Source organism: Mastomys coucha, unplaced genomic scaffold (genome assembly GCF_008632895.1).
Source record: "Mastomys coucha isolate ucsf_1 unplaced genomic scaffold, UCSF_Mcou_1 pScaffold22, whole genome shotgun sequence".
In the NCBI taxonomy this organism is placed as follows: domain Eukaryota; kingdom Metazoa; phylum Chordata; class Mammalia; order Rodentia; family Muridae; genus Mastomys; species Mastomys coucha.
Window position 1 is genome coordinate 5197820 of NW_022196905.1, and position 13930 is coordinate 5211749.

Consider the following 13930-nt stretch of genomic DNA (forward strand, 5'->3'; position numbering starts at 1 on the left):
GCATCATGGGTGTCACTCACATAACTTGTAGGTGCCTGCAAGGGTCAGCTGTTTTTGTCCATTGGTTGGCTGCAAATATCTGCATCTGACTCTTTCAGCTGCTTGTTGCATCTTACAGAGGGCAGTCATGCTAAGTCTCTTTTTGTGAGCACTCCATAGCCTCAGTAATAGTATCAAGCCTTGGGACTTTCTCTTGAGCTAGATCCCACTTTAGGCCTGTGGCTAGAACTTCTTTTCCTCAGGCTTCTCTCCATTTCCATCCCTGTGATTCTTTCAGACAGGAACAATTATGGGTCAGAGATGTGACTATGGGAGGGCAACCCCATCCTGCACTTGATGCCCTGTCTTCCTGCTGAAGGTGGCCCCTATAAGTTCCTTCTCCCCACTGTCAGGCATTTCATCTAAGGTCCCTCCCTTTGATTCCTGAGAGTCTCTTACCTCCCCGGTCTCTAGTGCATTCTGGAAGGTTCCTCCAATATCCTATTTCCTGAGGTTGCCTGTTTCCATTCTTTCTGCTGGTCTTTGAGTTTCAGTCCTTTTCCCTCACTCAATACCTGATCAGGTTGCCCTCTCCTCCCCACTCCACTCCCTGTCCATTTTCCCTCTCAGGTCCCTCACTCCCTCCCCAGTTGTGATTGCTTTCTTCTCTCTCCCAAGTGGGACTGAGGCATCCTCACATGGATACTTCAGCTTGTTGTCCTTTATGAGTTCTTTGGACTGTATCTTGGGTATTCTGTACTTTTGTTTTCTTCTCATTGTTGTTGTTCTGTTTTGTTTTTTTGTTTGGCTAATATACATTTATTAGTGAGTACATACCATGCGCATCCATTTGGGTCTGAGTTACATCACTCAGGATAATATTTTCTCATTCCATCCACTTGCTGGGTGATGTATATTTTTGTTTTAGGGTGAAATGTTCTGCAGATATCTGCTAAATCCATTTGTTTCATAACCTCTCTTAGTTTCACTGTGTCTCCGTTTAATTTCTGTTTCAATGACCTGCCAATTGGTGAGAATGGGGTGCTGAAAATCTCCCACTATTATTGTACGGGGTTCAATGTATGTTTTGAGTTTTAGTAAAGTATCTTTTATGAATTTGGGTGCTTTTGCATTTGTGGCATAGACTTGAATTGACCCAGAATTGAGACTATCTCTGGGTAGATTTTCCCCTTGATGAATATGAAGAGTCCTTCTTCATCACATTTGATAACTTTTGGTTGAAAGTCTATTTTATTGGATATTAGGATGGAAACTCCTTCTTGTTTCCTGGTACCATTTGCTTGTAAGACATTTTTCCATCCTTTTACTCTGAGATAGTGCCTGTCTTTGTTATTGGGGTATGTTTCTTGTATGCAGCAAAATGCTGGAACTTGTTTGCATATCCACTCTGTTAGCTTTTGTCTTTTCATAGGTGAGTTGAGTGCTCAATATCTTGTCTTTTCTTTTGTGCAGGTATCTTCCTTCTGTTGGAGTTTTCCTTTCAGGATCCACTTTAGGGCTGGGTTGGTAGATAGATTCTGTTTGAATTTGGGTTTGTCCTGGAATACTTTGGTTTCTCCATCTATGTTGATTGAGAGTTTTGCTCGGTATTGTAGCCTGGGCTGGCATTTGTGTTCTCTTGGAGTCTGCATGACCTTTGACCAGGCTCTTCTGGTTTTCATAGCCTTTGTTGAGAAGTCTGGAATAATTCTGATAGGTCTAACTTTGTATATTAATTGACCTTTTTCCATTGCAGCTTTTAATATTCTTTCTTTGCTCCGTGCATTTAGTGTTTTGATAACTATGTGGTGAGAAGATTTTCTTTTCTGATTTCATTTATTTGGTGTTCTGTAGGCTTCTTGTACCTGTATGGCCACCTCATTTTTAGGTTGGGGAAGTTTTCTTCTATGATTTTGTTGAAGACATTTTCAGGTCCTTTGAGCTGGGAATCTTTGTTCTCCTCTATTCCAATTATTCTTAGATTTGTTCTTTTCATTGTGTCCTGAATTTCCTGGATGCTTTGGGTTAGGAGTTTTTTATGTTTTGAATTTTCTTTGACAGTTGTGTCAATCTCTTCTACTATATCTTCTACACATGAGGTTCTCTCTCCTATCTCTTGTATTCTGTTGATAATACTTGTATCTGTAATTCCTGACCTCTTTTCTAGGCTTTCCATTTCTAGATTTGCCTCCATTTGTGTTTTCTATATTGCTTCTACTTCTACTTTTGGGTCTTGGAACCCTTTATTCAATTCTTTCTCCTATTTACCTGTGTTTTCCTATATTTTGTTCAGTGAGTTATTGATATCCTCCTTAAGGATTTTAGAACAGATTCCTGATTTTCAGGTATATTGGCATAATCAGGGCTTTCTGTGATGGGAAAACTGGGTTCTGATGATGCCCATGTATTTTAGCTTCTATTGTTTATGGTCTTGCACTTGCTGTTCACCATTTAGATATCCCTGGTGTTTGCTGGTCTGGGTAACTTTATGTAGTCTGCCTCTTTTGTCCCTGTGTTGCTTCAGGTCTCCCAGTAGGCCTGTGGCCCTGGCTGTATCGGACCACCTGTAGGGCCTTCCAACTAGGGGCTCTTTACAGGGGCAGAGAGGTTGCTGATCTGTTGCCTTGGCTTCAGTAGATATCCTAGGAGGCTTTGAGTGCAGTGGGTCCTTTAGGATAGATCTGGATCTGGAGTCTTTATGAAAACATATCAACTAGGGGACTGCCCCAACAGAAATGACCAGGCAAAAGACATGGAAGGCAAGGAAAGGGAGTGGTCTTCAGAAGGGCGGGGGTTTGGTGGGTGATGGGTCCCGAGTTCACCAGGCTCCCAGCAGCAGCTCCAAAACAAGGGGCCCAAGGGAGTGGTGGTTCTTACCAACTGCTCTGAGTGCAGTGGGTCCTCTAGAATGGATCAGGATGTGGAGTCTTCATGGAAACAGACCAACTAGGGGTCTGCCCCAGCAGTAAGGACTAGGCAGAAGCCAAGATTTGTTTTTTTTTTTAAACTGTATCACTTATTACTAATTTTCTGCACTCAACATACTTATATCTATGACAAATTTTAAGGCTTTGAAATTTTCTACTATGAAAGTTCACTTCAGAGTTTCCTTTAGGAAATAAGGTAAGCAATTGCAGCAAGGATGATGTATTTCATCATATAAAATTTAAATGTTGTTTTGAGGACTTAAAATGCAAATTCTTATTATAGACATGATAGGCTTTAATCTAAACTTTTTATAAAACCATGATAATTCTTCCAACCATAAAATGTTCTATTTCAAAATAGCTCATTACTACTCATCTTGGTCTAAATTACTATATTATATATTATATATTTAGTAACTAAATAAAGCAGGGAAGATAAGAATAAACATTGGAAAAATCTTATTCCACAAAATTAACTAATAGAGGCAAATAATGGAAGAATTTTTCAATTTTTCATAAAATTTTTTCTATAGGATACTACTTGTTAAGATATCAACTGATAAATAAAGAATCTTGTGTCACATCCATCCCAAGAAGATAATATCTGGTTTTTTTTTTTTTTTGCAACAAATATACAGTCTAGAAAATTTCAAAACAAAGCTCTTCACAGAAATGGGAGGTCTTGAGTAAATTATGGCTAACAATAAATTTGAAAGGATTGATTCTATTTAAAAATAATTTTAAAAAAACTTGAACCTCTGTCTGTATAGACATTTCTCAAATTTATTCTTGATGGTTTCCTGCAGTCAAGCTAAATTTGTGTGGGTGCATGTGCCCTTTCTGTGTTTGTATGTGTTTTTGTATGTATATTGTCTTCCAAATAAAAGGTAATAGGATGTTAGAAATTCTAATATTGAGGAGCCCAGAACTGATAAATATCACACATTGAGGGTATGGATGTACAGATTTCCTGTAAGTTAATATTACATATTAAATAAATTTACAAAGGTCAAGTATAGTCATGCTGCAGAATACATTCCTAAGTATTGGGCACTGTGAGATAGAATGTTGAGTGATAACAGAAATGTATGCATAGGACTTCTTAGTGACAAAGCCCCAGATACTCTGAAACCTACAAGATACTATGTGGCTCTCAGTTGTACAGTGTTTTTAAATTAATCTGTCATCATATTAATGTCAATATGCTTTGATCCACACAATGCATTAGTCAGGGTTCTCTAGAGTTACAGAACTTATGGGTAGTCTCTATATAGTAAGAGAATTTGTTGATGACTTATAGTCTGTAGTGCCACTCCCAACAATGATCAGCAGCAGCTGTGAATGGAAATCCAAGGATCTAGCAGTTGCTCAGTCCCACAAGGCAAGCAGGTGAAGGAGAGAGGGAGTAAATCTTTCTTCTTCCAATGTCCTTATATAGGTCTCTAGCAGAAGGTGTGGCCCAGATTAAAGGTATGTGTCACCATGCCTTTAATCCCAGATGATCTTGAACTCAGAGTGCTCCCTGTCTTAATCTTCTGGAATTCATAGACACTATGCCTCAAGTTCTCCATGAAAAGATCTAGGTCAGAAACTTGAATCTCACAGGCTTCATATTAGGATCACAGGTGAGCCTTCCAATTCTGGATTGTAGTTCATTCCAGATATAGTCAAGTTGACAACCAGAAATAGACACAACAATGTGTCCCACTCTATTTTCAACTCTAACAATACAAAGGTACGTAATGCTGTTTATAGTTGATATTATAGAATTCTACCATGGAAGGGGAGGGATGGGAAATGGCTGATCAATGGGTAATAAGTTGTATTTACACAATGCAAGAAGTCTTGGTGTGTTATTGCATAGTAGAGTGAATATAGGCAATAATGTACTGGAACAGCTTTCAAAATTTTCATCCTATGTGATGATATGGTAGATATAGTGCATGGCTGTGTTTATATTCACTTAGACCATTACCCATTATGGACATGTATCAAACTATTTCATAGCACCCCATTATTATGTATAATATTTATATTTTATATATCAGCCAAGAAAAATTTTAAAACGACTTCAATATAAACCATTTATGTGCAGCAGATCAGGCAGATCTCTGTGAGTTTGAGGCCAGCCTGGTCTACAGAGAGAGTTCCAGGACAGCCAGGGCTATTCAGAGAAATCCTGTCTCGAAAATACAAAATACAAAAAAAAAAAAAAAAAAAAAAAAAAAAAAGAAATGCCAAAAACAAACAAAGCAATATATAAGCAAATAAAATGTTTATGACCTACTTTTAAAAAATAAAACATGTCATGAAGCAAGGATCCTAAGAGCTCATGATGGAAATGAACACTATTGGGTCTGGGGCCCAGCCAAATCAGTGAAGTAAGGAGTAATATAGTTCATTCAAAGATGAGAACTGTGGAAACAGATTTGGGAAAGAGCATTTCCTGGTTTTAAGAATTACAGGGGACTCCTGCCCCATCTACCAGTTGCAGTCTCAGATAGGACTCATTCTTCCACTTGGCAAAAATGTCCAGACCTACAGAGACTGAGAGATGGATAGAGACCCTGATGCTGTTTTCCAAATGTACAGTGGGAAGGATGGGAACAGAATAGCTGTCAGCTCTTGAAACTGAGTTCTTTCCTTTCATGAACACAGAGCTGGCCACCTTCATAACAACCAGAAGAACTTTGGTGTTCTTGACCACAGGATGAAGCCGGACCTCAACAGTGATGGCAGCTCAATTTCTAAGAATTTCTCAACTATTTTGGTGACTTAGCTATAGTGTGCCATGAGTACTTCCTCCAGACTTCTCAGAAGTGTTATATAACCGTCTCCTTTCTCTTCCAGCCATCAAGTCATCACTTCCTCTTTGATCTGTACCCTCACTGAGTCCACCACACCTACAACAACACACATCCCAGGTTTGCTGGCAGAAATGAAACAATGTTTTTTGGTTTTTTTTAAAATAATGAATAAAAAAGAATTAGAGGGAAAATAATATAAAGGAGTTAGAATGTTAGGAACCATACAACTGTCTTTCTTTAGATGTTCGCCAAAAACTTACAAACTAAACTAAATAAAAATAAAATCCTTAAAACTACAGCCTTTCACATCAACCTCAGTTCTGTTCATGTATATGGCCTGCTTTCACTCACTCAGCTCACATCTATATTTGCCTTGATGCTCACCCATGTACACTCTCTTGCTTCTGTCACCTACATGACTACTCTCACATCTTTACAAATTTCAACCTGTTTACCTTTCCTTCATCCTAACCTGCTAACATTTCCCTTGAATACTATCTGAAGTATCTATATCAACTATCTTTTTTATTCCACTACTACCATTTTTTTTTTCAGCAAGACTTGGCTGAATCATTGTCTGGAATCTCAAACAATATTAGTTCAGATGGGATAAAGGAAGAGAGACCTAATCCATGATCCATGTGCTTGAGTTTTTAAAACAGACTTTGCAATAGGTTATTTTCAACTAATATAAGAAATTCAGGTGTTTCCACAACAAAATAATTTTACTTTAACCTGGAACTATTTACCATTGAATTACTTTAAGATTGGGTTAGAGCTGGAGTAGGTGGCATAGCCCATTACTCTAGCTACTTAGGAGGCTGAGGAAAAAGGATCATAAATTCAAGGTTGTTCTGATTACAGAGTAAGTTGAAGACCAGCCTAGACAATTTAGTGAGGCCATGTATCAAAATAAGTAGAGTTTTGGCACTATAACTCAGTTATAAGCACTGGCCAATTACAAGTAAGCCACTGGGTTTAATCCTCTGCATAGAGAATAGAGATTTCATCCACAGATGAGCAAGTTTGGAAGAGTGTTAATAGTAAACTGACAATGTCAGGGTATTGTGATTAAGTTAGAGGTTGTGCTTGAGAAGCAAATCATCAGGAGCTAGCATTCCCATCAAAGAAGATGCAGATAGGAAGTTGTGGACTGTCCAAGAGAATGAGAATACTATCAAAGCTTAAATATCCATGAGGATCATACAATGCTTGCCTACAGTTCCCCAAAGCAGCTATTGCATGTGGCGGAAAAATCTCTCTTTCTCAGTTATTTTAACACAGTTTTAAATTATTTTACTATACCTCACACTTAATACTTGGGTAAATGAGTCTAGGCCCAATCCTGCCTTCTCTTTATTTGGTTACCAGCCTTTAAGATCACGTTGAATTGTCCTTCCTTCCTAAGATTCATTCCTCATACACTCTTCTTCCATCGTATGCTAGAATCTGTCTATATAGCCAATGAACATGACACAAATGATAGGTGTCACTTCCAAGATTAGATTAGGGCATATGTTATGCTCTTTCTTCCAATTAACTTCTTACCACTGTACATGGTGTTGCCTGTGGCTAGATGATTGAGAAAGGAATCAATTGAGCTTGGTCTAGAATAAATTCTTTGAGATTCTCAACCAATCCCAAACAATTAATAGGTGAGTTACCTAGACTTTGCTCTAAGACAACAGTAGCAGAGGGAAAAATCTCTAAGTGGTGGTTATCTAAGCAGTGTTTCTTATTGTTCATATTACCTGGAAAAGTAGGTTTCCAGGGTTATAGATGTCTTCTAACCTATGTTATAGATTTGGCTGAGTAATAGGAATTAAGTTTCAAAGCAGACAATCAAATTATGGCACAGTGTCTATATATCTCTTCAATAGGTAGAAAATAAAGATACTTGTTTCATGTAGTTATTCAGCAAGGAAAGACATCAGAATTTGACCATAAAATACATCTGCCAATAAGCTTTCTCTAGCCATTTATAAGAATGCTTGGTATATTCATGAAGAACAAGAATAAGGTTTGAGTTAAATGCAACAGTGTGAACCAGCACTCACCTTAGTTGATTTGGCTATAGTCATTCTAGAATGCTGTAGTAGCTGGTGTCTACTAAAAACAGACACCAACATGGGGGCAGGGAGTAGGCAGGACTTATTTCTATTTGCCATATTTCTGTCATTCTGAAACAATTGGTTGATTGGAGGATGGAACAAACTTTTGAAGACTCAATTTTGCTACCAGCTGGGTAGAAAGACCACATGAGGCTGAGGCAACATCTTCCAGAAGTGATGAATTGTCTAATATATGGTGTAACTTCTGTGACAGCCAAAAATTGTAGGTCTGGAACTCAAGAATAAAGGATGGTTTCACCAACAGGCAGGTACAGGCTTTTCTTTTTTTTCAAGGCAAAACAATAATTTGTAGTGTTAGGTGTGAATAATTAATGGTGTCAGCAGATACATAAACGTTATGGCCAAGAAACCAATTGTAGAAATGAGAGTGGTTCATTAAGTTGTTTAAAATATATTTTGTATAGTATGGAGCATGTAAGTGTGTGTCCCTGCATATGTGTGTGTGTGTGTGTGTGTGTGTGTGTGTGTGTGTGTGTATGTGCATTTACTTTTCTCATTATTGTCACAAAATACCAGACAAAAGCAATGTGTGAGTTTGGTTCATTGTTTGAGGGTACTGTCTGTCATCAAGGGGAAGTCTTAGCAATTGTAGTATCAGGTAGCTGGTTACTTTGTACCCAGGGTTTAGAGCCATGAATTCTGGGCTCAGCTCAACTATTTCCCCTTTTTATAAAGTCAAGGACCACAGTCAATGAAATGGGACCTCCCACACGCAGGGTGGTCCATCACATTCAAATTAAGCTAACCTACATAACCCTCACAGACATGCACAAAGTTTGGTTTTCTAGGTAACTCCATAACCTGTGAAGCTGAGAGACATTATTAATCATAGCATTTTGTATGTGTGTGCTCTTAAGGACTCAGAAGGGCCTCAGGCAAGTTTACCATCCCAAATTATCCCTCTTATATATTTTGATAGCTTGGTGTTTTCAACATATTTAGAATTATCAGGTAGGCATAAATTTATTATTATTTTTATCTGGTGAGTAAGTATAATTCAAGATGCTAACGTGTAGTAGTTTTGTAGTGCATCAACATGGCTAAATTGAATTGTGGTTTAAAAACTTCTTTGTTAACAGATAGAATAGGCACTGAGAAAGGTTCTCATGTAAGATTTGGATGGCAGAAGCTAAGCAGTAGCCAGTATTCAGAGAGCTCATGCATACTGCTATAGAGCAGTAGCCAGGCATATAACTCTCTGCTCTCCATCCATCTGTTGGTTGTCATCTCCTAATCTTGGGCCAGGAAACGAAGAATGACAGCTTCCCCCATGGACAGCATGCCATCAGTGTCAGAGGATGAGTTGCCACCAGCTCCAGATTGTGACTTCCAGTTAGTTCTTGCTCTCCCTGAGTTTACATCTTTCCTTCTTGTCTCCAACTCCCCTGCAGACTTCAAGCTCTAGGAAGTTGAGGCTCAGCAAACAATACTTCAAACTGAAGGCCTCAGAAGCAAACTTACTTTCTGACCTTTCCTTGTTCCCCTGTCTCCATGCCACAATCTCTCCCAAGATACCATTCAGAAACCAGAATTCCTCTTCCCCATGGGAGATCACAGAAACTGGAATACCTTTTCTCCAAAGCCATTCCATAAATCTAAAAATATGACTCTACCTTTTGATGGCTGTCTTGGTAACAGCTGGTCATAGAAAAATGGCGACCTTATTTCTGTTGGGGTCCTGCCCCATTGCCGTGAAGAAGAAACGCCGTAGCTGAAGGTCAAGCTGAATCTGATCAGAGGGCCTCACTGTCTCTCCTCAGTCAGTCTATGCCCATTCTCTCAGACCTCTTTTGTCAAATCCCATTTCCACCTGGTTGTCCCTGTTTTACAAAACCCCAGCATAATAGTGAATAGTTCACTCTGGGTCTTTGGGTCTTTCTTTAGCACAAAGGCTCTGATGTCTCTAAAAACTATGATCAAATGAATTTGTTATGCCCACTTCTATTCATCTGCCTATTGTCAGTTTATTTCAGCAAAATTTCTGAGAGCAAAGGGAAAAGCTCCTGCTGCCCCCATATGTATGGATCACCAAAAGCAGTAGCCTACACAGTGGTACAATGTCAAGCCTCTACAACAGACACCTTTAAAAATGTGCATGTGTGGAAGTCTCTCTGGGTGTGTGTATGCTGAATTTTAACATGTTACATAAATATAACCTGTATATTATAATAGATTATGTTTCCCAGTATGAACACTTTTATAATGGTTTGTTTCTCTGGTTCTCATGCCCTGGTGATATCCAAACTCTGCATTCTTATGCCATTTCCATAGCAGGTGGAAGAGCCAAGAAGTAGTGGGTCTTTGTTAATTAGAATGCCAAGTGTGGTATGTTTTCTTATTCTCTGGGCTCAATTGGAAAAAAAAAAATCTCAAGGAAATCACATTGTTTAGGGGTGGACATAGTTTTCCTACTAAAGTGGCATAAAATTCACCTCACAAAATCATTTTGTTATCTCACATTCAGAAGGAACTGCGGGATAGATATGCAGATTTCTGTGTAAATTAGTGTTCAAGCTTCTTACCTGTTTTTACTTAACATTGTTTCAATACAGATTATTCAACATGTTTAAAGAAATCTGAGTATCAATTATCAGCTAACATTTCTGCTAAACAGAATACAAACACTTCTCACATGTTATTGCTTTATGTTTCTATAAACTCATCTGTAAGGAAAATGTTGTAAGTCTGAAATGGAAATAATACTGCCAACCTACAGACCCTCATAGAACTTTCCTTCATGATTGTATAGCTTAATTGGCATGGCAGTCTGCTACCTTGGCCAGGCATAACTTGAGAGCAGTATATCATAGATATAAACATTCAACATAACATATTGAAGAAAATCTCAAAATTTAATATCAATAGGGCAGTTTCTACTGGCCATGCATTGCTTCAATTCCATGATTAAGTTTAAAAATTCTAACTTGATTCAGTATAAATCAAGGAATGATCTGTAAAACATGGGTCCTTAAATTGTCAGTGTCTTAATTGCCAGAAACTGAGAATATCTTCCCTTATGTGACAAAAGGAATTTCATAAATGGGACTTTAAAGTTAAGAATACTAAGATGATGAAGCTGGTCATATACCTTGGCCCGAAACAGATATGAACTCCTCTTTGTTCACCTCCACACAACTTCTCTTGTCTATCCCACAGTCTCATATCATTCTATCCATAGCCAGAAGAGGTCTTTGACTCAAGGAACCAAGTTGGGCTTTCAGGATTCAAAGAGATTTCTTCCTCATCTCAAGATCCTTAACTTTCAGAAAGAAGAGAAAGGAAGAAAGAGACAGACAGACAGAATCAGTTACATATTACATATATGTGTATATAGAATGTAGTATCTATAGTATCTTTCTATGTAGTAATTCAATGTGTGTTGACCTCCAGCATGGATGTAAATGTTTTCAACATTTACACTCTTTTGAGCATCTTTCTGGATTGGTCCTTGGCTCAGTTGTTTGAAGGCAGATATATATGGATGGACAGAATCACCAGTACAATCAGGATTCAGGTTTGGGAGGCTGTGTGGTAAACATGAGAACTGCAAACTCCAAGACTGCAGATGAGGTAAAGGGCATAATGTGCAATGTGTTGGCACAGAGCAGGGCGCAGGACATTGACAGGAGAAACATATAGGGAACTGTTTCTTCCTCAAGGATGAGGAGAAACCTGTAAGAAATCATGCTTACTAGCCTACCTTGACAGGTGACTTGAGGCTATACCTTGTTTTATGTTAGAGAACAGGCTAAGAGAAAAGAAATGGAGGGACAGCCACACAGGCATCTGAGGCAAAAGGATTGTAAGTTTCTTGCCATCATGTGCTACATAAAGACTTACTGGCCAGCATGGGCTACATAGGGAGACCTTGTCTCCAAAACAATAGAAATGGAATAGGAATATAAGGAATCAGTTGATTTGGTAATGAAGTTTTTAATTGATCTATCTGTAAAGTTCAGTTTAAATGTTAAAATTGGAGTTAAGAACAGAGTGTTTGAGGATAGTAGAGAGGTACAGCGAAGCTCTGGATGATAGGGCCGCTGAGTCTGCACTAAGCACAGAACTCTTTTTATATTTGATTTATCTTATCTTAGTAGAGGTACATGGCTACATCTCATTGTATAAACCTAAAAGTAAAAATATCATACATAAAAAAAAAATCCTTTTTTCTCCACCTCCCAATTTTAGAACATTCTTATTTCAGAAAATCACAATTAAGAAAACTTCCCCTAAGATTGTATACAGAAGATGTACAGAGTGATTGGATGTCATGTTTCTGCACCTTATATGTATGCTTTATGAAGAAGTGAAACTAAATAGATAGAGACTAGAAAACTGGAAGAAAACTGGCAATATTCTAATCAGGAAGAAGCTGCTTCTAACAAAGAACTGACAGACAGATCAAGCTCCTAAGTTGATAAATGAGTATATGTAGAAAAAGAAAGATTTGAAAGCAAAGATAACACTAAGGATTTGTGTTTCAGTAACGGGAGAGTAGCTGAGGATTCCCTTGCTGTTTAGGAAGTAGGGCAGCTGAGAAAATTTCAAGTAGAAAGAGACATTTGTCTGAGGCACACTGATTTGAGGTAGAAATGACCATGAATCTGATTATAATCTTTAATCAAATGACAGCCTTCTGTGCTTAAATTATACCTTATTTGGCAATGTAGTTAATAAGAAATATATGCTATAAATATTGATATGTAGTTACACTTATCTCATTCATTATATTTGAAATTCTAATTTTTTAAAAATAAAATTTCTGATTTTTTAATTTGAGCATTTTTTGTTAGAATTATTGTTTGCATGAAAGAAGATGGTAAGCTTTTACTCTGAAGAGTTACAGCACTGTGATCTCTGGTAAGTTGCTTTCCTGTAGGCTCATAAAGTTCACATAAAATAAGAGGTTAGGCTTTCTGTCCCTTCAGTATTGCAAAACAGCGTCCTAACATACCCTTCAGTTGCAGCAACTAAGATTGCTGAGAAATTCTTTTCACTTCTTTATATAGAAGATGATCTCATAAAAAATGAAGTGACATTAGGATCCTAGAAGTACTCCTGTGTAGAGAGCAAAGATGAGGTAGAAACAAACCAGAATTCTTCATGTCTGTACCTCATACCCTATTACCCACCACCATACCACAAGGAAACCAACATTTCATAGACTTTGTTTTTGAATAGAGGAAACGATTGTGTTTAAAGTTGCAAAATAAATGGTATTCCTCATGGCTTTACAGGTCACTTAAAATGGCTACATCATTTAACGCCAAGGAATGGATAACTCTGTTGTTTCAGATGGTCTTAGATTAGCCAGGCTTCCAAAGACTTGAAAGAAGCAAACACAGATACTCTTTGGGAATGTGACCTCATAGGTTTCTAGGAATTCTGGTAACTACTATAAATATAGGTAGATCTGGTAGCTAAATAAAGAAAGGCATAAACTGTGTACTGATGAAGGTATATCAATTAACTATTGCAGATTATAAGAAATGTTTAATGTACTTAAGAAATCCATAAACTGTTACAGACAATGATCTATACCTTCAATAAGCCCTGAAGGTACAGGCATTTATCAAAAGAACACTTTTAAAAGTCACAGTGACATTGAATAGCTCAGCAGTACAGAGATGACATCTTAAAGGGTTGTTGTTCCAGTAGTTGCTGAAGATCAGGAATCAGTGATCTTTACTGGAATGGACCCAAGAGTAAAACATCATGTTCAGAGAACAGTGAAATCTACAAATATTCAACTCTACCACTGTAGTGAAAACTGGTATAGAAAATAGGCAAATTATATAATATGCCTGCATTCCAATAAAACTTTATTTCCCCAAACACATAGTGTTCCAAATGTAGCAGGTTTGCTGGCCCCTAAAGTAGACTGATAGCAGACTTAGAAAAAAATGGAATTCAGAAGCTACTAATAAATTTTATATGGAATGGAACAAGACAGCTGCCAGCCTACATTCCAAAACAGCAGAATATACTTCAAGAAGAGATAAAGTAAAAACATTTCCTAGAATATAAAATCTGACAGATTTTTGCCAGCAGAACAGGTTTATTAAGTAAAATTCTAAAAGATATG

The 13930-nt window shown here is 37.7% G+C and overlaps 1 pseudogene; it reads left to right on the plus strand.

Annotated features, from left to right (window-relative positions):
- Positions 1-5434: 5434 nt before the first annotated feature.
- LOC116070845 lies at positions 5435-5798 on the plus strand (annotated as a pseudogene).
- Positions 5799-13930: the final 8132 nt, after the last annotated feature.